The sequence below is a fragment of the Dreissena polymorpha genome, chromosome 13, assembly GCF_020536995.1.
Source record: "Dreissena polymorpha isolate Duluth1 chromosome 13, UMN_Dpol_1.0, whole genome shotgun sequence".
Taxonomy (NCBI): Eukaryota; Metazoa; Mollusca; class Bivalvia; order Myida; family Dreissenidae; genus Dreissena; species Dreissena polymorpha.
In genome coordinates, this window is record NC_068367.1 from 69,876,693 (window position 1) to 69,888,634 (window position 11,942).

The window sequence follows — 11,942 nt, forward strand, 5'->3', positions numbered from 1 at the left end:
AAATAAGAAAAAAATAAGCATTTTTATGTAGGATCTTCACACGGTAAAATTGTTTGTGCCCAAATAATAATACATGTAGATGAATGCATATTAGGCTTCAATGTTGCTTATACTATGACTACTGGTTCATACGATGCCATTTTTTAAAATATCTATGCCGAATTTAATGAAAAAGACTTGAAAATGTGTGTCGCCAGGTACCAAGTAAGAAAAAAATCAGCATTTTTATGTAGGGTCTTCACACAGTAAAATTATTTGTGCCCAAGTAATAATAGATGAATGCATATTAGGCTTCAATGTTGCTTATACTATGTCTACTGGTTCATACGATGCCAATTTTATAAAAATCTATGCCAAATTTAATGAAATAGACTTGAAAATGTGTGTCGCCAGGTACCAAGTAAGAAAAAAATCAGCACTTTTATGTAGGATCTTCACACAGTAAAATTATTTGTGCCCAAGTAATAATAGATGAATGCATATTAGGCTTCAATGTTGCTTATACTATGACGACATGTTCATACAATGCCATTTTTATTAATAAATATGCCAAATTTAATGAAATAGAATTGAAAATGTGTGTCGCCAGGTACCAAGTAAGAAAAAAATCAGCATTTTTATGTAGGGTCTTCACATGGTAAAATTATTTGTGCACAAATAATAATAGATGAATGCATATTAGGCTTCAATGTTGCTTATACTATGAATACTGGTTCATACGATGCCATTTTTAAAAATATCTATGCAAAATTTAATGAAATAGACTTGAAAATGTGTGTCGCCAGGTATACCAAGTAAGAAAAAAATCAGCAGTTTTATGTAGGGTCTTCACACAGTAACATTATTTGTGCTCAAATAATAATAGATGAATGCATATTAGGCTTCAATGTTGCTTATACTATGACTAATGGTTCATACGATACCATTTTTTTTAAATATCTATGCCAAATTTAATGAAATAGACTTGAAAATGTGTGTCGCCAGGTACCAAGTAAGAAAAAAATCAGCATTTTTATGTAGGGTCTTCACACGGTAAAATTATTTGTTCCCAAATAATAATAGATGAATGCATATTAGGCTTCAATGTTGCTTATTCTATGACGACATGTTCATACAATGCCATTTTTATTAATATATATGCCAAATTTAATGAAATAGAATTGAAAATGTGTGTCGCCAGGTACCAAGTAAGAAAAAAATCAGCATTTTTATGTAGGGTCTTCACATGGTAAAATAATTTGTGCCAAAACAGTGATTTTTTTTGCTCAAATTTACAGCCGAATTTCGGCTGCTTCCCAATCGCAAAAATACACGTTTTTTCCCAAAATTCTGACCAAAATTTCCCAAAAAAAGCCCAACTTAAAAAAAAAAAAAAAAAAATATTTTTTTTTTTTTTTTTTTTTTTTTTTTTTAGAAAGAAGTCTCATATAACTTAATTATGATTTCTTAAATCTAGGTCTCAACTTTATTTTTTAAACATCTTACAAAATATATAACTTGAATTTAGTCATTTTTGTCCATAAATCATTCCCAAACTTGCCACTTTTATTGATTAAAAAAAAAAAACAATTTGACCAGACTCCTTTTCTAGAAAACTCCCTGAACATGCACTTAAAAACAATATCACTTCTGTAATCCTATTTATAATGCTTAATTTTTCCCAATTTCATGGTTTATCGCGCTATTTTTCCCAATTTCACGGTTTATCGCGCTAATTTTCCCAATTCAAAAGGCACAGGCTGTAACAAATTAAAGCAAAAAAAATCACTGCAAAAATAATAATAGATGAATGCATATTAGGCTTCAATGTTGCTTATACTATGACTACTGGTTCATACGATGCCATTTTTAAAAATATCTATGCCAAATTTAATGAAATAAGACTTGAAAATGTGTGTCGCCAGGTACCAAGTAAGAAAAAAATCAGCATTTTTATGTAAGGTTTTCACACGGTAAAATTATTTGTGCCCAAATAATAATAGATGAATGCATATTAGGCTTCAATGTTGCTTATACTATGACTACTGGTTCATACGATGCCATTTTTAAAAATATCTATGCCAAATTTAATGAAATAAGACTTGAAAATGTGTGTCGCCAGGTACCAAGTAAGAAAAAAATCAGCATTTTTATGTAAGGTTTTCACACGGTAAAATTATTTGTGCCCAAATAATAATAGATGAATGCATATTAGGCTTCAATGTTGCTTATACCATGACTACTGGTTCATGCGATGCCATTTTTATATAATAATAAAATATAACAAATAATCCAACATGAGACAAAATGTCAAAATAAAGATTATTAAAATAACATCTTTATAGCACAACTTGAACAAATTACAAATTAGACAGGCACACAATATCATTATAAAAAATATGATAGTGATATGAAATGGCCGTAAACAACTTTAAATAAAAAATAATTACGAATTTGTTTAAACTGAAAACTTTTTTAAAATAGACTTTTTTCTCCTCAATTATTAATAGTGATAGCTGTTTTTGCACAAATTATAGGAATTCGCGATGCAAATGGTCAATGTTTTAAAAAGCGTGCAACTTATTTTTTCACATTTCACAACAGTTAGCGACTAATGCTGATGTTGTTACGCTGAGTGGCATATGGTTGCTGATGTCGTTACTGAGACTCATATTTTCACAAATTTGAACAATGCTCAATTAATTATTTTCACAATGTTCAACAGTCACAACACATTTGTTCACAATTTTGAAAAGTGTGCAACTTATTTTTCCATAATTGTCAAGATTGCGAGGCTCATTTTTAAAAATCTTTAACATTGCACGACTCATATTTCACAATTTTCAACATTGCGAGACACTTGTTTTCACAATTTTTAAAAGTTTGCTACTGATATTTTAGGAATTTTAAACAATGCGCGACAATTTTTTTCACAATGTTAAATAGTCACCACCAATTTTTCTCACTTTGATCATTGCGCGACTCCTTTTACCACAATATGAACAGTGTGCGCCTAATGTTTTCACAAAATGAGGCGGCAGAGGTTGCTGCACAAAGATAAAAAAAGCCCACTGCCATAAATTTTATCCAAAAAATAGCAACATGGCTTATTGGAGCTAAACAACCCTTTCTACATGTACTTTCAACAAGCACACAGACCAATGTCAATGACCGTAGGACTACTGGCACTGACCGTTGGTTCATCCGCATGAAAAATGGGTGTCAAAAATAGCACAAATAATGTAAAATGTGTTATATGCATGTATAACGATGAAACTTACCAACCACTCGACCAGGAAACATCTGTTGCAGACTATGTGGGATTCGGGATTCTCTCCCACTGGTATCATATGCAGATCGGTGGTCACAAGAACGTACACAACATCATTAATGTCAGCAATATATATCTCCAACTTCAAACACACAGCTTGCAAAATCGCTGAATATTGCACAAAAGCAGCTTCGTTACAAACTTCCAGCAACTCGAAATCCACAAGCAGTCTCGTTCCCCACCCACTTTGACTTCGTAGCGAAGGCATGTTTTTTTGGGGGGGGGGAAACCGTTAGCATCTCACAACTAAACGTATACTACGGAGATTGAAAAGTTGAAAAATAAATTACTGTAATCACTTCCAATTTGCGCACTACGTTAAACTCCAGTTCAATTTTGTCTTTATTGTTGAAATGTTACTCTACACATTCGCTTTGAAAATAGCGGTTGGCGTGTTGTTGGAAGTACATGTACATGTCGAATGTGTTAATGAAAAAACTATTGGTATTGTGTTTTTAGTGCAGACATTGTATTTAAGTTTCGATTTCTAGCTTAAATTTATATATTTTGTTAAATAATTTGCGTTTAAATGTGATTGTTTGTTGCTTACTTGCGAACTATTTTTTATGTGTAAATATGCATAGACGCTAGTGGATCCATATGTAATCAGGTTACCATATTTACAACAATAAAATTTAACGGTTGTTTGTTTTTGTTTGTTTTGTTAATATTTTCTAAAACGTATGTTAAACGCAAGATGAAATTATTAATTAATTTTGGAATAAAATCGCATTATGTATTATTTAAAATCAATTTTGAATTGCCTAGCGCGTGAATTGTCTCCTGGGGTGAATCGGCTTCCGGCGAGAACTCATTTTACAATAAAAACCCACCACTTTTTCGTGATTAAATCAAAAACTAGATTTTTCCCAGGTATAACGCCTACGCCAACAGGTAGATCGCATTCTGGTCCATATACATGTCAAATTTTAGCAAACGTGTTCGGCCAGTTTTCAAGAAACTCAAATCGCGGTGATTCTCGCCACCTTAATGAAACTTAGCCCCCTTTATCATTCGTTCGAATGAACGTCATCAATGATGACGTCCAATACATCACTCATTCCATATTTTGAAAGTCAAAAGTGCGAACAGCATAAACATCAATGCTTTTTTTTGTTTTTGATTTTTGCATCTTTCCCACAAAACAGACATTTGTTCTTAAAATCAAATGAATAGGAGGACCTTGTTGATGCAGAAGTCTTATTATTAGTTGGATCTTGTTGTTTTACATTTCATGTATGAGTGTATTGTCTACGGCACTTCGTATGTACTACACACCCTTCACTAACATTAACGTTACATTCTTTTCTTCTTAAACAGGCTTTGTTTGTAGCTCCTTTTTCTCCAATTTTTACAGTTGATGCTCCATCCAAAGGCAGGTCACAAATAGCGCAATTGGGAATCTCCATCTGAAATGTAAAATTTGTATTTGTGTAATAGCAGATTAATCTAAAAGCAGTTTGTACACATATCCACATATTTACACGTGTTTCAATTGTTAATGAAATTCTTTCAGTTGCAGCAATATTGTTTGCTCAATAATGAAGAAATTTGTGATAATCACAAAATGTTCATATGGCATTATGTGTTTAAGTGCCCCCTATTGACACAATGTTTTAAAATGTTGTACGGTACTTGGCGAATACAATTTTCTCCAGGGTAAAAATTAATTAAATCAACTAAACTGTTTCACTTGTATTTCCTTTGATTTAGAAATCCATGACTTAAAGAGCAATGAAAACACACACAGACCAGGGATGCCATTTACCTGTAAAGGATAAATTTACACATAATAAATAAATAAAGCTAAAAAAATAAAAACATATTTATAGCAAAATAATCGTTATTTTATGTACATTTTGGTCTTCGACGCTTCCGTACTTTTTTTGCTGAAAAAAATTCGTGTGACGTCATTGATTTAAGCGAACATATTTTCTTTAATAAAACACAGTTTACCTCGCATTTTGATTTCTTTAAATGCTACAAATGTTTCCTTTTATACTATATGCAAGCAAGATTCATGTAAAATATGGTTTTATATGTATAAATTGCTATTTGTCATAATATCAATATCGGCGAAAAAGGTCAATGTCATTGCGTATATTTGCGATTTTAGAGCAAATTATGTTGATAAAGTATCGACTATAGTGTTTTATTAATGGAAAATGTGCAAATAATACTCACTTGTCCGTTTTTCTGACATCTTTCTGAGATATAATATAAATAACGTATCGAAGTATTTGCTCACATCTTTAGTTTAAGTACCTGTTATCGAACAGCACCTATTATCGGACGTTTTGTTTTGATTCTGTATGCACATGCGCAAATGTGCGTATTACGTCACATTGATAAACAAATGGTCGCACATAAAGTGCATGACCTACTTGCCTACTTAGCTTGAAACAAATGCGCCGAAAACAGGTTAAAGGAATGCATTTATTGTTATTTACACGGTTTAATGTGTTGTTTTTTTTTTGCTATTACTTATTGAATGCATTTATCAAAACGTGCATTTACACACCAAAAGCATATTTCCGTTTGCAATTTTAATTGCAGCAGACGCAGATTTTTCGCCGAGTCCGGGTCACGTGGTAGTCTTCGTGACTTTGTATATAGAGTAGTATTTATGAAGTGTCGGGTAATAGGTCATGTTTACATCGGCCGCCATTTTGTTTTGTCTGCTAGAGATGACAATAACCAGGGAGTCATTGTTATGAATTCTTGAAGGATATTTGCTGGAAAACTTTACAGATAAGTAATTAAATGATTAAACTGTTAGTCATTTGTTAAAACAAAATGTTTTTGTCATTTTAAGTGTTTCAATTTTAACATAATTTAAGGTAATTTCTTAGGTGTTCGATATCTGGTTCGTCCACCATACATTTTTGCGCATGCAAACTATAACGGAGGTTGAAGAGTTTTCTCTACGGTGTAAAATAAGTGCCATCAATTGTTGGGTATTTTTTACCCGATATTCACCAAATATAGTCGCTAATATCTCATTTAGCCCAACGTTCTCAAGTTGCAACTTTTTCATATTTCATAATACATAGGTAAGCTACCGTTAGAGGCCAATATTAATTATTTTGCAATTCACGATTTCGACATTGTTAAACCACGCGTAACGAGACTGACGAGATAACGCGAGATTTAGGGTTCGGGGGGGGGGGGGGGGGGTTCTGCCAGTAGTCGCTCTACATGACACACCTTACCTATCCGCTATATTGACTTAATAAATAGAATAAAACCGATAAATTGCCGATTTAGTTCTAATAAAAACAATCATTATTTTTATTATAACGTTCAACGACCATCTGCTCGATAATAGTTCAGTACCATTGTAATTAACGGCGCCGTAATAAACTACTGACAAAAATAACAAGATACCTTAATTACTGTACTGTGTGCAGAAACCTGTCAGAAATTAAAACAACCCTAGACTATTATAAATTTTGAGTGCAAGTTAATTTGAACCCACCCACATATTAAAAAATAAACATTTTTTTATATAAGCTCATTTTTCTAAATTTTCAGAAATAAAAACCAATTGGTATTTGCACATTTCAGTGCACATAAGACTACTTTATTGTTAAATATGTTTGATTTGTAAATTGTATAATAATCTATATATGTTTATTAGTTATGTTGCAATATGAAGAAGTGAAACTCCAGCTGCTGGAACAGTATTGAATTTTCATTTAAAAAAATTAGTTGGTCCTTTATTTAAGGCAAGTTACCGATTGCCCAAACAGTACAAAACAGCACATTACAAACCAAGATAAACGCAAAATATGAATAAAGCTGGGGTCACCGCCTTGGAACGGTCAATGCAAAGCATTGGGGGTTTAAACCTGGTTATAGAGCGCTCAACCTCACACTTGGCCCAGCAATATTCATAATACATTTAAGTGTAAATAAAATTTAACGTCATAGCATTGTAACTCAAATTAAACAATAATAAAAGGGAATTAAAACGCATTCAATTTAATTACTATTTAATTACTCAGTTGCATTGAAGATACAAGAGTAACAGAATTACAACTTTTTGACGAACGATCAAATAAAACTATTAACAATTGTCAACTACATTCCTTCTTTATAGAAAAGATTTGAGAATATAGAATCATAGAGTTAATATCTCAGATAATCATCGCGCAAATACAGGAAGAAGCAGCAATAATGGGTGAAAAAATTCCATATTACATAGCTTGGTTGTTTATGTGACTGCTAAACAAATTAAAAATAATTAAATCCAACAAGAAACGCCTATCAGAGAGAAAATATAAATAAAATGGAACGTTATAAACCCAATGACCTAAGTTTAGGTGATTTCATATTAAGAAGCAAATGAATAAAAATGGTAATTCCATTAAAGCGACATTATTGGAATCAAACCGTATATAGGTGTTTTGACAACTGAAGACAGAAATGATTTGATGTACGATTTGAGTCCAAATGTAGTTAACATGCAGATTTGTTCATACGACACAATGACACAATTTTATTCAACAGTGAAAAATGCCTATAATGTAGTATTCATGCAGATTTGTTCATACGACACAATGACACAATTTTATTCAACAGTGAAAAATGCCTATAATATCACTAATTATTCCAAATTTTAAAGGAAGAAAGATATAGTGAATCGAAAACCATCAAACACGTGTTTTTAAGTACATAAGCATCGTATCCTTTTTATAAAAACAGGTTAATTAAATTGAAAAGTTTAATATGAACATTTGGTTTAACATATTTTAATTTGCGGACACGCTTCAAAACATCTCCGTAAAATGATGGATGGGAGATTCCATTATTTAAATGCCATTTTAAAGAAACATTATATTTTGAAATTAAATCACCATACTTAGAGTAAAATCTAGCAAATTTATTTCTTAGGTTATGATACAAAAAGCCTTGTTATAGCAATGTTTTAGTTAATATTAGATTACGATCATTAAAATCTTTAATGCACGAACATGCTCTGGCATAGCGTACCAACTGCGAAATGTAAATACCATAGGAAGGTCCTTTAGGGATGTTGCCATCTAGAAACGGAAAATTCACAATTTCAAAGTTAAAATCGTCCCGTTTGTCGTATAAACTAGTTTTGATCAAATTATTATTAATAGTTAAATGTAAGTCTAAATACGCAGCGTCTGCATTGGATATACACGATCTATTTAAGACTAGTTCTTTTGGGTAGATTTTGTGAATATATTGTTCAAATAATGGATTATCTAAATTAAGTATGTCATCAATGTACCTACTGGTAAGGTTAAAACAATTAATCAAATCTACTTGCTTAGTTTTAGATAATTCTAACATAAATTCGCTTTCATAACAATATAAAAAAGGTCAGCTATAAGTGGCGCACAATTAGTACCCATAGGAACGCCAATAATTTGTTTAAATATTTTACCATTAAATTCAACAAACAAGTTATCCAAAAGAAAAGTAAGTGCTGCACAAAAGTCAAGACCAGTCCAAATGATGTAATTATCTAATATCTGATTAGTAAAAAAAGCTGTTTTATTTTTTAAAGCTAGATACAAACATTTCTCTCTAGCAGAGATTTTTCAATCAAAGAAACAAGTTTGGATTTTATTAAAGCGTGAGGAAGCGTTGTATATAGTGTCGAAAAATCATAAGTACTTACCTGTCACACCTTATATTTTTTATTTTCAATTTTATCAATAACTTCTTAGGTGTTTTTTATTGACCAAAATAGGTTAATATTACTATTTTCATAAACTTTATTACAAAATTTAGCTAAATGATATCTAATAGCACTCAATGCAGATGTAAGATACACTGATTATTGTTTGGTGGTACAAGACACTGAATTAGCGATAAAACGACTTTTATATGGCGTCTTATGTAATTTAGGTATTCAGTAAAGTGATGGCAATTTCTTGTCAGTAATATTGACTATTACATTTAACTTTATGCATTGGGCAATATGGTCGGTAATAATGTCATTAGGTTGCTTATTGTACTCACAATATGATGTAGTTTGTGAAAGTTCTTGTGAAATAGTTTGAACATAAAACACTCGTCATATTATGATAACATTATTAGCAGCCTTATCAGCAGGAACTAAGACGAATTTAGATTTTAAGTCTTCAAGCAATTTACAGAGATTTTGTTTATTAAATTTAGGTGAATGTGGTGGGGCCAAAGGATGTGTATCATAAAAACATATTTTATTCATGGCCATACTAAATATTTTTGTTTTCCAATCATTGAGTGCAGTAATTTCAGCATTTTCCTTCCTGCACCATTTAGTGCAATAATCATGTAAGGATGTTACGATATTCTTAATGCAGTCATCAAAATCAACAGGAATAGGCAGTCTGTACTTAGGGCCTCTGCGTAGCAAATTGCTAAGGTTTTTATTTTTAATGAAATTAAGGTCCCCGGTAATAACATGTCCAACTGGACCATATATATATTTAGAACTAGTACAATCACATAATGTAGGACAATTTCTTATTACATTTATATCTGTGGAAATAGAATTATAATTAAAAACGATACTTCTTACAGCAGCCTTACTTGTTGTGCTTTTAAAATACATAAAAATCAAATTGTTGACAACTATAATATTATTTAAGATCATTATTAAGCAAAAGTAAGCCCCCAATTCCAAGCTTACCCCGGCCAGCTAAACCTGTAGAGTGCTTATCTCTGACTCACTCATGGGTTGGTAAGTTTAAGCCTCAACTCGGGTTCATCTCTTAGAAATAATTACACCTTAGGCTACCCTGTCTGCAACCAAAATTGCAGTTGAGGGTCACCGGCATACATGTATCAAATACAATGTATGTGCTTATGTTAACATTTCCTGAAGATTCAACCACTGAGCAGGATTATTAAGTTAACCCAGTTTATTAATGGAAAAAAATACCATTAGATGTATCCAAAAAGACAAACCAACTAGTACCTACTAGTGCTATCATAAGGGACATCATCCATTAACCATCTATACTTCAAGATCTTTTGGCTCTGCTACATCAACAGGATTTAGCATTCGGTTTAAGTTTTCTGTGTTAATCATATGGATTACAATTTATAATATTTCATCCCAACAACAAAATCTTAACAATAATAGTAAACATTTTACAGTCAGGTTTTACTTCTATAAGGTTAAAAACTAAATAGCAAATCAGTTTTTGAGATGAGCTTATACCAAACACACACACAAGCTCCTGCACAATCAGCACATACACACACTTTAATGAGCAAGTTTTTGGAGTGTCACAGTTATTGCTTGTTGGAATTTCTCAGACATTATACAGTATATACAAGCAGTCTTTACTTTAGCATTTTTGAACACCTAGCGGCTGCCCGTATCTGTTTGCATTAAATTTAATAGAACAGATTAATATACCAACTAGCCCGACTATATGAATCTGGAAATTTTAATAGCCCAAATTTAATACATATCACTAGCCCCGGGCTGTCTGGCTAGGGGTAAGCGTCAAGACTGTGAAAGCAATAATAATTATTCAAATATTGATACTTGTCTTGTTTGAACAAATCTGTCATTACGGGTAGTTAATTGGGATAGCCCAACACACAACCAGTTAAGGATGACTGTGATGCAGGTGAAAGGTTCACCCATATGGATATTTAGCCAATGGACATTTGACCAGGGACACTTATTTTAATTCGATGTAAATGTTTCTAAGCAGTGTTAATTGTCATGTCAACACATCACATGTTATGTTAAATGATAACATGACAAAATTGGATGTGTAGCAACTTAAACCAACATCCATTTTATTATATTTCTGAATGTGTAGGATATTTTTTAATGTAAGTGTATGAAGTAGACACACATCTAAAGTATCTTTATTTTATTTGTTTCAAAGAACATAGTTATGTAACTGTGGTGATGTATAATATTAATTGCAAGAGTTAATAAAATTCCAGGTGTAGAAGACTTGAGGTTGATGCAGAATGAGAATTTTTCCATACCCCACCCGCTTTTGGCATGTTTCGTATTTACTTACTTAAAATCGAAATAAATAAAGCATAAACATGAACGACAATTAAATCAAAGATACTAAGCTAATAACAAATTACATAAAAAATCATACCATGTAAGTTATATCTGCAAATTATTGGGAAATTATAATTGCATCAACACAGAACTGTATGCAGACGCACTGCAGTAACTGATCGAGTATCCCCCCGACCTCACTAAATCCACTCAGAGTTGTCTCCCTTAAAATAATGTCGAAAAGGTCAATTAGTTCGAGGTATAGTTGTAGATTGACTAGCCTATATAGAGGACGAGTCGTTACTAATTCGTTAATACATACACTGTTGTACTTATATTTGAAAACATTATAGTTGGTCTTTCAACGACTTTCTCGCTGGTAACATGCTGACAACAGTTAGCGCACAAACCGCGATTACACCGGAACTAGTTTTAAAAATGGGCCTTTATCAAAGAGAGTGTCATAGGTTACACTGCACTATAGTAGATTAACAAACATTAGGAGTTGCCGATATGTTAAAGATCAAACGTATATGTCAAATGTTAAATTTGCCAACATAACATGTAGTTTTTGACATAAATTGAGTTTTGAGGCGAATGTAAAATTTATGTGGCATATGTTGGGCC

At 32.0% G+C, this 11,942-nt stretch overlaps 1 protein-coding gene across 1 annotated transcript in view; it reads right to left on the reverse strand.

Moving 5' to 3' along the window:
* LOC127855332 (oxidoreductase NAD-binding domain-containing protein 1-like) overlaps positions 1–11,659 on the reverse strand; it is a 336,546-nt gene extending 324,887 nt beyond the window's left edge. The window contains exon 1 of the mRNA XM_052390822.1: positions 11,638–11,659. The gene's annotated coding sequence lies outside the window, so the exon portion shown is untranslated. The remainder of the gene's footprint in view (positions 1–11,637) is intronic.
* Positions 11,660–11,942: the final 283 nt, after the last annotated feature.